Below are 15,995 nucleotides of genomic sequence, written 5' to 3' on the forward strand. Positions count from 1 at the left end.
TTTTTCTCTTTATTGTTCTATTTGTTTCTTCAATTTTCATGAAATTTGGTTTTTTAAAGGAAAAGATATGCCTAAAGATGATGGCTTTCAATGACGGCATATAAATATTCAAATATTTTAGTAGCCATTTTATAACATGCAACCTATCGTGAATGTACTCTTGACTAGGAAAAAAAGAGTTTCTTAGGATGATTTCTGAGTGTTGGCACAGCACGTGAACACATGATTACAGAGAGGATTAGTGGATTAAGGTATAGACAGTTGGTGGCCTTAAGGCTACAGATAAAAAGAGCTCCACTTTCTCTCCATGAAATCACATTTTATTCTTACCCACATACAAACAATGCCAGCTATGTAAACTAATAAGCAGAATTACTTTGAGAACACTATATTCACTTAAATATGTTCATCATAGAAAAAAACCAATAATAAAAACAATAACAATTTCACATATACATATATTTGCATGAAATACAAGGTAATATCTCTTAACATCACAAATATGTTTGAGAAGCTCTGATTTACCCCTGGGGCTGGATAAAGAGTTCTTTTCTATATATTAAGATTTTGAGCTTAGTTATTTCAAAATACAAACTTACTAGACTATAGTGATGATCAATGCTATTGCCAGAAAAATATATTTAATATATTTTAATAAAAATTGAGTAGATATTATATCAAATGCAATTTTACTTTTTGGAAAACAGAGAAACCTTGTTTGCTGCCTGCTGGTTTTCTTATATATGCAAATCTTTATACATTACAGAACAACCTAGCTGCCTTCTACAATCCCATAAACGTTTTGCTGTTTTATGAGATGTTTGTAATAAATGTGATTGATGATTTTTTTCACAATTGCCTATTAGAAATACACTATTTTGTGATTAAATACTTAGAGATAACTCAATTCCAAGTCATGAGATTACAAGCTATGAATTGACATGGATGCCAAAATACATGTTTAATCTACTATTTAAATTTACTTGTGTATTCATTTTAGATAGCAATTTTTTTTTAGTTCACAGGGATTTTTGCATTTCAATCAATTGCAAACCTATCTTAAAAAATAGTGTGGCTTGGGGCAGGGAAATAGCTTTAAGCTGCACACACATATAGTCACAAGGGTGAATAGCTATAATTATATTGGAGTGCATCCAAGAAATCAGCTATTCTGTTTACACTTACTGCCTCTTCAAATTTATGTGCACCTCAAGCAAACAAACTGTAAATTGATTTTAATACTAAAAACTGTTGACCTTGGTATTACAGTTTATTGACTATTTTTCATGTTGTTATCTTCCGAAAATCTAAAATTTAAATAAACATCGATGATAATTTATTATAATTTCAAACTGTCGCTTTCCTCCTTAAGATTTAAAAAGCCCATTGGCTTAATGTGGTAAAAGTCAACTCATGAAATGTGAAAATGTAAAAATGAGGTCTTGTTCTAAAGTCCTTTAAAATTAGAGTGCTCTCCTGTAGGCTGCAATTAGAACAGACTGCTGAGGAGATCTGTTGAGTTAGCTTGGAAACAGAGTTGGGCCCCTGCCCAAGCAGTCCGCTGTAGGTTGGACTTAAAAGAGAATGAAAAAAGATGAAATTGGAACTATTCTTGTTTTAGGTGATGGAGAAAGAAATGTCATATTTATCCAAGTATTTGCCAAAGTCTCATCTTACCATTTAGGTCTATGAAGTATTTCAAAATTTTTTATCCCTTTAATTTACCATGAAAAAGAGACATTATTCAGCAACTTCTGAATATTCCTTTGGATTATACTCTTGAATTTCATACATTTGGCATAATAAGGCAGGGCCTAAAACTGCCTTCCATTTTGGAGTTGTGATCCAATACAGAAATCAAACTGGAAGCCTGAGGAAAGGAAGCACAGGGCAAGAAACAAGCCAGATGATGGTCTATGCAGAAAGACTTCTGTGGCTGATCATAATTCATCTTTCAACAGGTGTGGGCACTGAATTTGGACTCCATAGCCATAATTAGCAATATTTTTCCAATTTTATTAAGATATAATTGACATATAATGTAGTTTAAGTTTAAAGTATACAATGTGATGACTTGATACACATATATAGAAAAGTATTTATTACTATAAGGTTAGTTAACACATTCTCAGCCTCATGTAATTACCATTTTGTTATTCTTGTTGTTATAGTGAGAACATGAAATCTTTTTTTTTTTTGAGAACATGAAATCTTTACTTTCATAGCAACTTTCATGCATACAATGCAGTATAGCAGTAATAAATTTTACTTCCTCATGGATCAGCTGTTTTGCATAAATCTTCTTTTGAGTTATTAAGCAGGAATATCAGTAGCAATAGCAGATATTTGCAAAAGATTTTGTGTTAGGTACTTTTCTATTTCTTTTTAAGTAACAGAAAATTATGTCTTTTGTTTCTGTCTTTACTAAGAAGATGCCTGCCCTTATACAGTATCATAGAAGAAGAGCTACTGGTCAGTTAATACATCCTTTGCTCACCATAATAATTTATTTAGGATAATATAATGCTAAGGGCATCAACTATGCTTGGAATTGAAGCCTCTTCAGCCATTAACTAGATGAGTGACTAGGACAAATTACCTAACCTCTTTAGGCATCAGTATCTTCATTTGTGGTTAAGTAAAATAGAATCTACATTATAGGTTTATTTTAAAGATTAAAGTAGCAAGGCATATCCAGAATTTAAAACAATATGTCTTACATATTATGTGCTATGTAAGCATTTTCTATTAACAGTACTATAATCCATTTATTCAGTCACTCATTTAGTTGCTGAATCTATCCAACCTCTGACTGTATTCTTAATGAATTCATTCTGGCACCAAACTAAGCACTGTGGAGGATTCTTTTTTTTTTTTCTTAATTTAAATTCAATTTGCCCACATATAGTATAACCCCAATGCTCATCACATCACATGCCCTCCTTAATGCCCATCACCCAGTTACTCCATCCCCCCATCCATTTCCCCTTCTGCAACCCTTTGTTTTCCAGAGTGATAACTCTCTCATGGTTTGTCTTCCTCTCTAAATCTTCCCCAGTTTCCCCTCCCTTCCTAATGGACCTTTTCACTATTTCTTATATTCAACATATGAATGAAACCATAAAATTGTCATTCTCCAATTGACTTATTTCACTCAGCATAATACCCTCTAGTTCCACCCACATCGACATAAACAGTAGGCATTCATCCTTTCTGATGGCTGGGTAATATTCTATTCCAATACATATATTCCATACACACACACACACACACACACACATCACGTATTTTTTATCCATCCATCTTTAGACTCCTTCCACAGTTTGGTTATTGCGGACATTGCTGCTATGAATATTGGGGTGCAGGTGTCCCATAATTTCCTTACATCTACATCTTTGGAGCAAATACCCAGTAGTACAATTGCTGGGTCATAGGGTAGCTCTATTTCTAATTTCTTGAGGAACCTCCACACTGTTTTCCAGAGGATTGCTACCAGCTTGCATTCCTACCAACAGTGTAAGAGGGCTCCTCTTTCTCCGCATCCTTGCCAACATTTATTGTTTCCTATCTTGTTAATTTTAGCCATTCTCATTGGTGTAAGGTGGTGGTATCTCATTATGGTTTTGATTTGTATTTATTTAATAGCAATTGGTGTGAAACATTTTTTATGTGTCTGTTGGCCATGTGTATGTCTTCTTTGGAGATGTCTGTTCATATTTTCTGCCCATTTATTGAATGGATTGTTTTGGGGGTGTTGAGTTTGAGAAGTTCTTTATAGATCTTGGATATTAGCCCTTCATCTTATGTCATTTGTAAATATCTTCTCCCATTCTGTAAGGTGCCTTTTAGTTTTGTTGACTGTTTTCTTTGCTGTGCAGAAGCTTCTTATCTCAATTAAGTCCCAGTATTTCATTTTTCCTTTTGTTTCCCTTGACTTTATAGATGTGTCTTGCAAGAAGTTGCTAGACCAAGTTCAAAAAGCTTGTTGCCTGTGTTCTCCTCTAGGATTTTGATGGATTTATGTCATACATTTAGATCTTGCACCCATTTTGAGTTTATCTTTGTATATGATGTAAGAGAATGGTCTAGTTTCATTCTTCTGGATGTGGCTGTCCAATTTTCCCAACGGCATTTATTGAAGAGACTGCCTTTTCTTCCATTGGATATTCTTTCCTACTTTGTCAAAGGTAGTTGGCCATAGAGTTGAGGGTCCGTTTTTGGGTTCTCTATTTTGTTCCATTGATCTATGTGTCTGTTTTTATGCCAGTACCATACTGTCCTGATGATCATAGCTTTGTAATATAGCTTGAAGTCAGGCATTGGGATGCCCCCAGCTTTGGTTTTCTCTTTCAACATTCCTCTGGCTGTTTAGGATCTTTTCTGGTTCCAAACAAATCTTAGGATTATTTGTCCCAACTCTGTGAAGAAAGTCCATGGTATTTTTATAGGGATCGCATTGAATGTGTAAATTGTTCTGGGTAGCATAGATTTTAACAATATTTATTCTTCCAATCCAAAGCATGGAATGTTTTTCCATCACTTTCCATATTCCTTGATTTCTTTCATAAGTGTTCTGTAGTTTTTAGAATACAGATCCTTTATCTCTTTGGTTAGGTTTATTCCTAGGTATATCACTGCAGAAGATTCTGCAATGTATATACAGAATGGTTTATGTCACTGAAGAATCAATTGTCTGGTAGGAGAGTTCATACAGATGCCAATATGTAACATGTGATTAAAAGTGGTAGGTACTTAGACAATATTGTGAGTGTTTAGAGGAATGAAAATATATTTTTTAAAGATATTATTTATTTAGTCATGAGAGACACACAGAGAGAAACAGAGACATAGGCAGAGGGAGAAGCAGGCTCCATGTGGGAACCTGATATGCAGAACTTGATCGCAGGACCTGGGGAGCACGACCTGAGCCAAAGGCAGATGCTCAACCACTGAGCCACCCAGTTATCACTAGAGGGATGAAAATAAACTACAGTGTATTGTATTATAATGTCAGGCACTATGCTAGGCACTTTACATATATTACCTTATTAATCCAGATCCCAGATGGGATGAAAAAGATTTTGTGCAGTAAATGATGATTAATGAGTCAAAAAGAACTGGCTGGATTTGAATTTTAAGAGAAAGGAGGAAATCATTACATTTGGAGAAGGGTGAATACACTGTAACACATAGGCTAGGACAGGGAATAGACCAAACAGTTCTGTTTGGTGAGAAGAGAATTTGCAAGGAAAGGAGTAGCTGCTGTGCCACCCAGGGGGTAATAGAATAATGTAATGGAGACATACCAACGTATCAACAGTGTAAGTTAGATTAACATAATAGAAAATGTGATAGTAAATAACCCAAATATAATATAGATATTTTTATTCAATGTGTTTGATTATCAATATTTTCTGCCAGACTAGGTGTTGGGAAGGCCATTAATAACTTTATAATTTTTATAAAAGTCTGACTTAAAACAATTTGTTTGACTCTTGTTGGAGGACAATTTTCCATGAACACTTCATATTTCTGCCTGGGTCCTCTGAGCAAAGACATTTATGGCTAATTTAAGAATATTCAAACAAGAGATATTTCAGGATAGTAAAGGTTAGAGACATCTGTCTTCCCAGACATGGTCCAGTACAGTAAAGATAGAGACATCCCATCCCTATCTCCAGAAAATATTTGCTTATATTAAAGTGAAGATGAGAGTCATCCTTCTCTAGGAGGGGGGATTGGGAAAATCAGCAGCCCTATATATGATCAATTTTTAAATTTCAGGGTTCCTCTTCTGTAATGTATCCCGTTGCATGTGTAAGTACTATCTGGCCCCTAATACACTGTCCATTGGGGATTGGAGCTTGGGCCTTGGGGCTTGGGAAATGGATGCAAAATGTTGCTCTGGCTGCTGTTTTTGCTTTCAGTAATAAACTATTTTTGTCTCTGACCTATAAGTTTTATGTTTTCTGTATATAAAATATTTTATCTTGCCATACATTTCTTCTATCATCTATTGGTCTATCTATCTATCTATCTATCTATCTATCTATCTATCTATCATATATCTATCTTCTATGTATATACACACATGGATAAACATGTATATAGTATAATATATAGGCAAGTACTACATATATATGTAAGAAAATAACCTGTTAGCTTCTAAGTAGGGTACATTTTCAGACTCTTCACAGTTTCTGACCATAGTAGTTCTTGTGACAGAGACTATGTTACATATTGTCTTAATTTATCTCCTTCCCTCCCCAGAACTCAGATATCTATGTTTTCTATTCCCTTACATATAGATGTGGCCAGGTAGTGAAGTATTACCAGCAGAAGATATAGCAGAAATGCTATACCATTTCTGGATTAAGAAAGTTAAGAACAGACAGATCTTATCTTTGTACTTTATCTTTTCCTTCCTTCAGACACTGGAAACTTTGTTGAAAATGGAAGCATCTCAAGATGAAAGGAACCTGTGTCCTAACTGACCCCATTGAGGGATCATACCCCCTCTGATAAACATACTGGACTGCCTACGATATGATCAAGCAGTAAGTGTCAAGCTGCAAGAATCTTCAAATTGTTTCTTATAGAAGTTAAACTCCTCTGACTTTAAAGATCTGATTTTTAGTTACACCCAAGTTGCTCAGCAGTGGAGCATCTGCCTTAGGCCCAGGGCATGATCCTGGAGACCCGGGATCGAGTCCCGCGTTGGGCTCCCTGCATGGAGCCTGCTTCTCCCTCTGCCTATGTCTCTGCCTCTTTCTCCTCTGTCTCTCATGAATGAATGAATGAATGAATGAATGAATAAATAAATAAATAAATAAAACTTTAAAAAAATAAAATAAAGATCTGATTTCTAAAAATCTCTTTGGGTTCCTTTGCAGAACACTAGAGAAAAAAAATTCATTATTCTGTCAACTAATAAGTAAAGAGGAAGGGTCACACATACATATATTACTTTCATGTACCAAGTGTACCTTAGGGTAATTAAATAGTTAATGAAGAAAATTTTCTCCTTTTATTTTTTAAAAAGATTTTATTTATCTATTTATTTGACAGAGAGAGAGAGAGAGAGACAGACAGCACAAGCAGGGGGAGTGGCAGGCAGAGAAGGAGAAGGAGACTCCCCGCTGAGCAAGGAGCCAGGTGCAGAACTAGATCCCAAGACCCTGGGATAATGACCTGAGCCAAAAGCAGATGCTTAACAAACTGAGCCACCCAGGTACCCCCAAAAGTTCTACTTTTTGATGCAATTTACTAATGATAAATTTAGAAAATTTAATATTAATAAATTATAGTTAATATTTTAGGAATATTGTAATATTTAAAAATAGTCCTTATGCTTAGCAATTAATATTGAAGTATTCATGGATGCATAAAACAGCTTCTTTTAGTGAGCTAATTTTCCTATAAACTATAAATATAAAACAAGAGTTCATCCAATTCAAAAGGTATATAAAAAGCAAAACTGAAGAATTTCTTAAAATGAAATTTAGGAAACCATGACAAATGAGAATTTGAGATCAGAAAGACTACATTAATACGAAATTTTAAAAATTAAATGCACATAAATAAAATAAAAAAAAAAAAAAAAAAAAAAAAAAAAGGGATCCCTGGGTGGCACAGCGGTTTGGCGCCTGCCTTTGGCCCAGGGCGCGATCCTGGAGACCCGGGATCGAATCCCACGTCAGGCTCCCGGTGCATGGAGCCTGCTTCTCCCTCTGCCTGGGTCTCTGCCTCTCTCTCTCTCTCTCTCTCTCTCTGTGACTATCATAAATAAAAAAAAAAAATAAAAAATAAAAAATAAAAAAAAAAATAAAAATTAAATGCATTTAACACACAAATGAAAAATTTAGAGAAATAAAAACAAACTACAAAATGAAGGACAAGGAAGGGATTAATAAAGGCAAAAGCAAAAGTTTTAAAATTAGACAACAGGTAAAATATAGAACTAATAAATTCACACTAGTTACTTGTAGTAACTAAAAAGATAAATAAACTATTTGCTAACCCAAATAAAGATAGAAACAAGTGGAAAAGCACAATTAAATAAAATTAGAGAGAGGGATAATAGCCATGAAAACAGGAAACTGAAAAAAACCCGTGAGACAACTTTGCCCCTCGTATACAAATATATCTAAAAAAACTTACACACACAGCATGTGTTATATAAATATATATTTCTTTGAAAATGAAATGTATTCCATATTAAGGAATATATTGTTAAAAAAGAAAATTATAAATTACAAAACTTACCTAGGGAGAAAATAAAACTTAGTTACAGAAATTACCTATGAAAAGTTTAGAAGAGCAATTAAAGATTCTCAATTTAAAAAATTAAAATTACCAAGACTGTATGATATTAGATATAATGGAAATCTCTCCAATTAATTTAATAAAGCCATTATTACCTTTATACTGATACTTTAATACATAGCTAAAAAACAAATAAAAACTATAGACTAATCTCAATGTATGCACAAAAATTCTGAAAAAACTTCTGGAAAGTCAAGACTAAGTGTGATAAGACAAATATACATTGCACACATTAGTATTTATATCAGGGAATGCAAAAATCTTTAAATATTACTCAGCCATAAAAAAAAATGAAATCTTGCCATTTGCAACATTGTAGATAGAACTAGAGTATAATGCTAAGTGAAATAAGTCAATCAGGGAAAGAAAGACAAATACCCTATGATTTCATTTATATATGGAATTCAAGAAACAAAACAAATGAACATGGTGGGGGGAAGAGGGGTAAACTAAGAAACAGATTCTTAACTACAGAGGACAAACTGATGGTTACTGGAGGGGGCAGGTGGGCTAAATAGGTGATGGGTATTTAGGAGGGCCCTTGTGATGAACACCGGGGGTTGTATGGAAGTGATGAATTTACTGTATGTTAACTAACTGGAATTTACAATAAAAACTTGGAAAAAAATAAAAATATGTGTAGAAGTATCAAAAAATCTTTAAATATCGGGCAGCCTGGGTGGCTCAGGGTTTAGCGCTGCCTTCAGTCCAGGACCTGATCCTGGAGACCTGGGATCGAGTCCTGTGTCAGGCTCCCTGCATGGATCCTGCTTCTCCCTCTGCCTATGTTTCTGCCTCTCCCTGTGTGTCTTTCATGAATAAATAAATAAAATCTTTAAAAAATCTTTAAATATCAATAAATCTTTCAACCTAATCTGTGGTATCATTCAATCAATGAAGAAAAACCACACGAGCATTATTGATATGTGCTAAAAATCATTTGATATGCTTAGAAGCCATTCTAAATTAAAATTTCTTATAAAATAGGCAAAAGAGGCCAACTATCAAAATATCATAGAGACTTCTAAAGCCCCCAACAAACATTGTTGTAAATAATGGAATGTAAACCAAATTTCTACTAAAACTAAAAACAATGCACAAATGACTCTTTTCTCCCTTCTTATTCCATATTGTTTAGAGGTTTTAGGTTGTCTTTTAGTTTTCTTGACTATGTCTTTTGCTGTGCAGAAGCCTTTTATCTTAATTAAGTCCCAATAGTTCATTTTTTGCTGTTGTTTCCCTTGCTTTCATGGATGTATCTTGCAAGAAGTTACTGTGGCCAAGTTCAAAAAGGTTGTTGCCTGTGTTCTCCTCCAGGATTTTGATGGATTCTTGTCTCACATTTAGCATTTTCAACCATTTTGAGTCTATTGTTTAGAGACTTTAATAAATACATTGAAATAGGAAAATAACCATTGTAAATATTGGAACTAGAATAAATATATACGATAAAGCATATATAAAACAGATACTTCAGTTTGGTGTGATATAGATGATTTATTCACTAAATTGTAATCATACAACTAACTATGCATCTGGGATGAAAAACAAATCTAGACAGACTCAAATGTAAATATGTAAATAAAATAAGTATTTTAGAAAAAATTTAGAAGACATCAAACAGGAACATGAAATGATTCTCTACTTCTCTGGGTAGCAAAAAAAAATCTGAATTATAGTAATAAAGTCATATCACTTTATGCACTTCATATTGGGAAAATTAAATCAAGATAGCACCTGCTGCTCACAGGGATGTAGAATTCTCACACCTTGCTGATGGAAATGTGAATTGTTGCAGCTTTCTTGAAAAATAAACAGATCTTTGCACCAAGCAATAGGACTCTGGGGACTGTATACCAAACAAATTAAAGTAAACTATAAAAGTATTTTTTTTTTACAAGCATGACTATTGTTAACATTTTTCTGGTAAAAAGTAGAAACAAATAACTATTCATAAAGGCAGTGGAGAATGATTGAATAAAAGTTACTGTAATAATGGCATGAGATTCATACCATGGTGTATCTACCATCTATATTATTACACAGCACTTAAAAGAAGGAAGTAATTTCCATTAAATAAGAAAAATATATTTAGCAGTGGAAGAAATGTGATCCTATTTTTAGAATATAAATAACAAAATATATATTACAAGTATATATATGCATCTACCTGTCATCTATATTATGTACCTACTTGACTGTATTTCATTAATTAAATAAATACTACATAAGGTGTGAAAAGGTACACAGTAGGTTTTTAAAACTGGTTATCTAGATTCTAATAGTCTTGGAAAATGAAGTGTAGAGAAGAGGGTAGAGGAACAGAATAGGAATGAGATCAAGAATAAGGGGGAGCGGGATGGGGGGAGAGGAGACCTGGTATGTACAGTGCTTAAAAAGATACATGAATCAGTCATTACACTGTTAATAATAACTATCTTAAAGTAGTGAGTATTCAAATGATTTTTACTTCTTTAAACCTTTAGCTTCAGATTTTTAATAATATGGATATGTTTTTTCATAATTGGAAATTCCATGATTTTATTTATAGGGAAAGGGAAGCACAACAAGATTTAGCAAGAAATCCTGTTTGAGAAATGTGTATGAACAAAAACTTTATTCTAGAATGGGGAACTTGAAACGGAAAGCCCAAAGAATCAGGAGTAGGTAAGCCTCTCAAAACGATGACTGGAAGAGAAGTGCCAAGGTCCAAAGACTCATGAAACAGGCAGCTAGGTATTTCTAGGAGAAACGCGTAAGATTATCAGATCCCAATGCCATTATACTTTACCTAACTAAGATCTCATTATCACGATACATGCTAAACTTCCTACATAATCATTCTGCAGTGAAAAAACATGCTGCAGGGTGCCTGGGTGGCTCAGTGGGTTAAACCTCCAACTCTTGTCTTCATTTCAGGTCATAATCTCAGGGTTGTGAGATCAAGCCCCATATCAGGCTTGGTGGGGAGTCTGCTGGAAGATTCTCTCCCTCTGTCCCTCCCCCACTTGTAATCTCTCTTTTTCTCTCTCAAATAGTCTTTAAAAAAAATATGCTCTTATGTTCACATATACCTACCCTCAGTGGGAGCTGTCTCCTTGAATTTCTTTTTGGCATTAAAAATTTTTTTAAAGATTTTATTTATTTATTCATGAGAGACACAGAGAGAGGCAGAGACATAGGCAGAGGGAAAAGCAGGCTCCCTACGGGGAGCCCGATGCAGGACTCGATCCCCAGACCCTGGGATCATGCCCTGAGCCGAAGGCAGATGCTCAAACACAGAGCCACCCAGGCGTCCCTCTTTTTGGCATTTTAATAGCAATTAACTGTCTCATAGACCAAAGTGAAATTGAAGAAAATCTGTTTCTGAGAGGAAATTCATATCCTAATATGATGTTGAAATCATGAAGATAAATAGCATGCTCGGGGCTGCTACCCGTGCAGAGTCTCCAGTAACATATTTACCTCTGAATTCGTCTTCCACACTACAACACACCCTTTCTTTCCTTCTTCTCATTGTTCATTCTTCAGCTAAACTTTGGAGAAGGCTAATCAGTGTGTTTAATGACATCTCCAGTCCAGATTTCTCCTTTGAACTCTGTAAGACATTATCCAAAATTTTACATGACATCTATTCTTGGATGCTTCAAACTCCAATATGCCAAAACCCTAATGACCTCCCAGCCCACAATCCTCTCCGAAACCTTGGCTTTTCCTAGGATTCTCACTTTCAGTAGGTAGTATCACCAGTTGAACATGCTGGAAAGCTAGAGTTATCCTTGACACAATTTTTGTCACCCTCACACACATTCAATTCAACAGTTCTTTTGATTACTTTGCTTAAACATCTCTCAAATTAATCTGTTTCTACCCCATCTGCATTTCCAGCACAGCCTATTTATCCACACTATGACAGCCTCATGCCCCAACTATCCTAGCAGCTGCCTGGTTGGTTTCTCCTTCATTTCGTTACACCTCCAGTGCAATTTCCACCCTACAACTAGAACAACTCTTTAAAAAGAATCACCTCTGCATAAAACGTTTCAGTAATTTCCTCACATCCTTAGAATAAGATCCAAATGCTTCAGTGGCCAACAGACTCTGCATATGTTGACCCTCAATACCTCTCTGCTCTCAGCTTACGATACCCTCTGCTCCCCACCCCAGCATTTCAGACACAGGTTTCTGTTTCTTCTTCAGATGTACCTTGCTGCCTCTGCTTCAAGACCTCTTCCCATGCCATTTCCTTCTTGCCTGGGAACACCTCCTAACCCCTTTCTCCATTCAAATGCACCCAGTAACTGTTCACATTTCAGATCTCAGCCAAGATGAGACTTCTCTATGCTTGCATTTTTCATAGTTTGTATCCCTGTGTGGAATGATTACTTGGTGAATATTGTCCTCCTCATTCTCGCAGCTATAAGTTCTATAAAGGTAGCATCAATGTCCCACTCAAACCACTTTTTCCTTTGTACCTTGCACAGGACCAGTACATCTGCTACATGAATAATATGGCTGTGGTCTGTCTGTGGTCTTTTTTTTTTTTTTGAGACTATGGTAAAAAAAAAAAAAAGTCTAGCCAGTACAAAGGGTCCCACATAGGAGAAGCAGTTGCACAGAGACCCAGTGGGGGGGAAGGCATGGCCCACGTGCAGAAGGGAACATGTGCCAGTGGGGCTGCGGTGCTGAGCAGCAATTTATGTGATTTATGTTGCCGTGTTTACCATCACCAGCCATTCTGCTGGGCCCTGGGAGATACATCCTAAAATCCTCTTCTGTTAACCATTTTGGGTCCTGAATCCTACTTCTCCCATTTATCTTATTAGTTTTGTTGTCTCCCCATTCCCCTCGCCAGTGTTTATACTATGATCTTTGATTATACATTTTCTGTTTTGTGGTTTTATGATTTTGTGCTATTACATTTTAAGATTCTCAATGTAAGGATATTTCTTTTAAATAAACATGGGTAATATTTAAGTTTTCTACAAATGTGGTTTTTATATGGCCTCTATATCCTTAAATAGATATGAACGTTAAGCAAAGGTGATATCATCTATAGGAACCATGAAATAAACAGGAAATGATATTGAAGAAATATGTGCAAATGAATAGAAGCCATCTTTGTTGGCTTAAAGTTTCTGGGGGAAGTTTCATATATGAAGTATGGCTGTATATTTTGCAAAACCTAGGATGAGGGCTTGCCCCTAGTGGGCAGTCAGTCATCCATAATGTGTGATCTTGAGAAACTTTTGCAAAAAATTAGCATTTGCTATACAAGCATTACATGTTGAGCTAACTACTTTTGTCTCTTCTTAAATCAGGAAATAAATGAAATCAAATAGGGACCCTCATATATGAGGACTATAAATAACACATTTCTATAGCAATACATATTTTCCTCAAGATTAATTTAAATGTGAAAAAATTTGTTCCTATGAAAAATAAGTCAATTTAGACTTAACATATTAACTTGGGAAGACATCAGATCAAATTTACTAGGTTCATTAAGCTTAGGGAATTAAATTTCAGAAATCTTTATTTCTTCCTAATAGATTCCAAGAGTAATATTTAGCAGCCTGTCAAATATGTGCTTATTTTTTATGTAAATTGACATTAGAGATGAGAACAAGCAACTAGTTTTAAATAGTTCTTTTTTTTTCTTTTTGCAGACTCACCAAGTGTTTATAAATTTTTTTTTTTAATAAAGTAGTGCAGTACCAAGCAGGAATCCTCTTTAGCTTCAGCTATAAAACTCTCAGACTATCACTGAGCACTCAATTGCCATTCTTGTTTCACCAGCTATGTCTTGATTGGCTGGATTGCTACTGAATGGTATTACCACCAAGCTACAGATATTAATATATTGTTTCTCACATAAGTACACACAGTGAGCTTTTCTTTGGTTGTTTGAATTTTGTGACTTATGTAGTGAATGCAGAGGAAATTATGCTTATTGGTATATTTTCAAGGAGTATCTCGACACACATAAAAGCAATTCTGAGATTGCAAGTACTTAACGTAGCAGACAGAAATTTATTTATGTTTAAAAATAAAAAGACACACATAATAAAGTTACAAAGGCTCTCCTGTCTGTCATAATAACTGGAGAGCACAGGTAGATAATAGGATTCAATCACAACACTCAGTTTGTTAGCGCTGGCTCTTTCAGCTCTCACTTCCTTTATAGGAAGCTATGGTCTATATTGTGAAATGCTGAGTCTGGAGTGTCTTTCCTACCTTCAGAAGAAGCAGCTTGACTTTACACTGATGTTGTCTCCTATTCATTCACTTTCTTTTTCCATCTCTGATTAGTCATTGCCTCTATCAAAAGTGATTAGAATTTACTATTAAATATAGACATATTATCATCTACAATGCCTGCATCAATGCCTTTTAAAAAGATTTTATTTATTTATTCATGAGAGACACACACACACACAGAGGCAGAGACATAGGCAGAGGAAGAAGCAGGCTCCATGCAGGGAGCCCGATGTGGGACTCAATCTCGGGACTCTAGGATCATGCCCTAGGCTGAAGGCAGGCACTAAACTGCTGAGCCACCCAAGGATCCCCAACATCAATGCCTTACAAGCAACAGTCAATCTGAAGACAACATAATTTTAGAAACAGTAACAGGTTTCATAAAATCTGGCCAGTCAGGCTATGTCATTTGGGACTGCTAAATGCAACTGCAGCCCAAAATAATAAATAATACTTTTAGTCATTAGTGTTTTCAAGCATGTCCATTCTCATCCAAGGTCTTATGGTTCCAGAGAGAATCTAATTATTATTTTTTGTTATTCACTGTTTAGGTGAAAACCATCAACACACAGTGAAGTGAATTGTACAAAGTTCAGAAATGGAATGGAATGGAATACAATGACACACCATTTCAGTTTTTAAAACATTCAGTCAAATGGTAAAGTTTTATCTTTTTCTAAAATCATTGTTTAGAAATGACACTTCCCTATACCAAGTGATTAAACATTGTCAGATTTTAAAGACAAAGAATGAGAATTGAACATTCTCATTGAAGAATGGGTGTGTTGGTTATCAATGGTCAACCATGACTTTTCTTGTGGCTTTGACAGATGCCCCAGAGTACCATGAGATTGGCCATTCCCAACCCTTGGTAGGTATTAGGGAGTAGATGTGTATGTGTGTATAGGGAGTAATTTTTATTTATTTTATTTATTTTATTTTTTTAAATATATATATTTTTTATTATTTTTATTTATTTATGATAGTCACAGAGAGAGAGAGAGGCAGAGACATAGGCAGAGGGATAAGCAGGCTCCATGCACTGGGAGCCCGATGTGGGATTCGATCCCGGGTCTCCAGGATCGCGCCCTGGGTCAAAGGCAGGCGCCAAACCGCTGTGCCACCCAGGGATCCCAGGGAGTAATTTTTAAAGTTTGGGAATATATACTTTATGATTTCTATGCAATAATTCATTATCTTGTTCAATGGAAATTTTATGCAGTAGGAATTGTTATTCATGTTGGCTTGTTCCTGGGAGTTATCAGAATATGCTAGGACATGCTTTGCCTCTGGTCTTGATAAGGTACATACATAGGTACCCTGTTTTGAAATGATTTTGTACACAGAGTCACCACTGGAACACTCAAATTAATTCATATATATTTTTGGAGATAATGTAACATAGTGGA

General features: G+C 35.1%; 1 long non-coding RNA gene across 1 annotated transcript in view; it reads left to right on the forward strand.

The window, feature by feature from the left end:
- Positions 1 to 15,238, forward strand: part of LOC140594534 (uncharacterized) — a 31,277-nt gene extending 16,039 nt beyond the window's left edge. Inside the window, exons 2-3 of the long non-coding RNA XR_011995397.1 lie at positions 6,432 to 6,557; positions 15,138 to 15,238. This is a non-coding gene — a long non-coding RNA (uncharacterized lncRNA). The remainder of the gene's footprint in view (positions 1 to 6,431; positions 6,558 to 15,137) is intronic.
- The last annotated feature ends 757 nt before the right edge of the window (positions 15,239 to 15,995 follow it).

The sequence above is a fragment of the Vulpes vulpes genome, chromosome 11 (genome assembly GCF_048418805.1).
Source record: "Vulpes vulpes isolate BD-2025 chromosome 11, VulVul3, whole genome shotgun sequence".
Classification (NCBI taxonomy): domain Eukaryota; kingdom Metazoa; phylum Chordata; class Mammalia; order Carnivora; family Canidae; genus Vulpes; species Vulpes vulpes.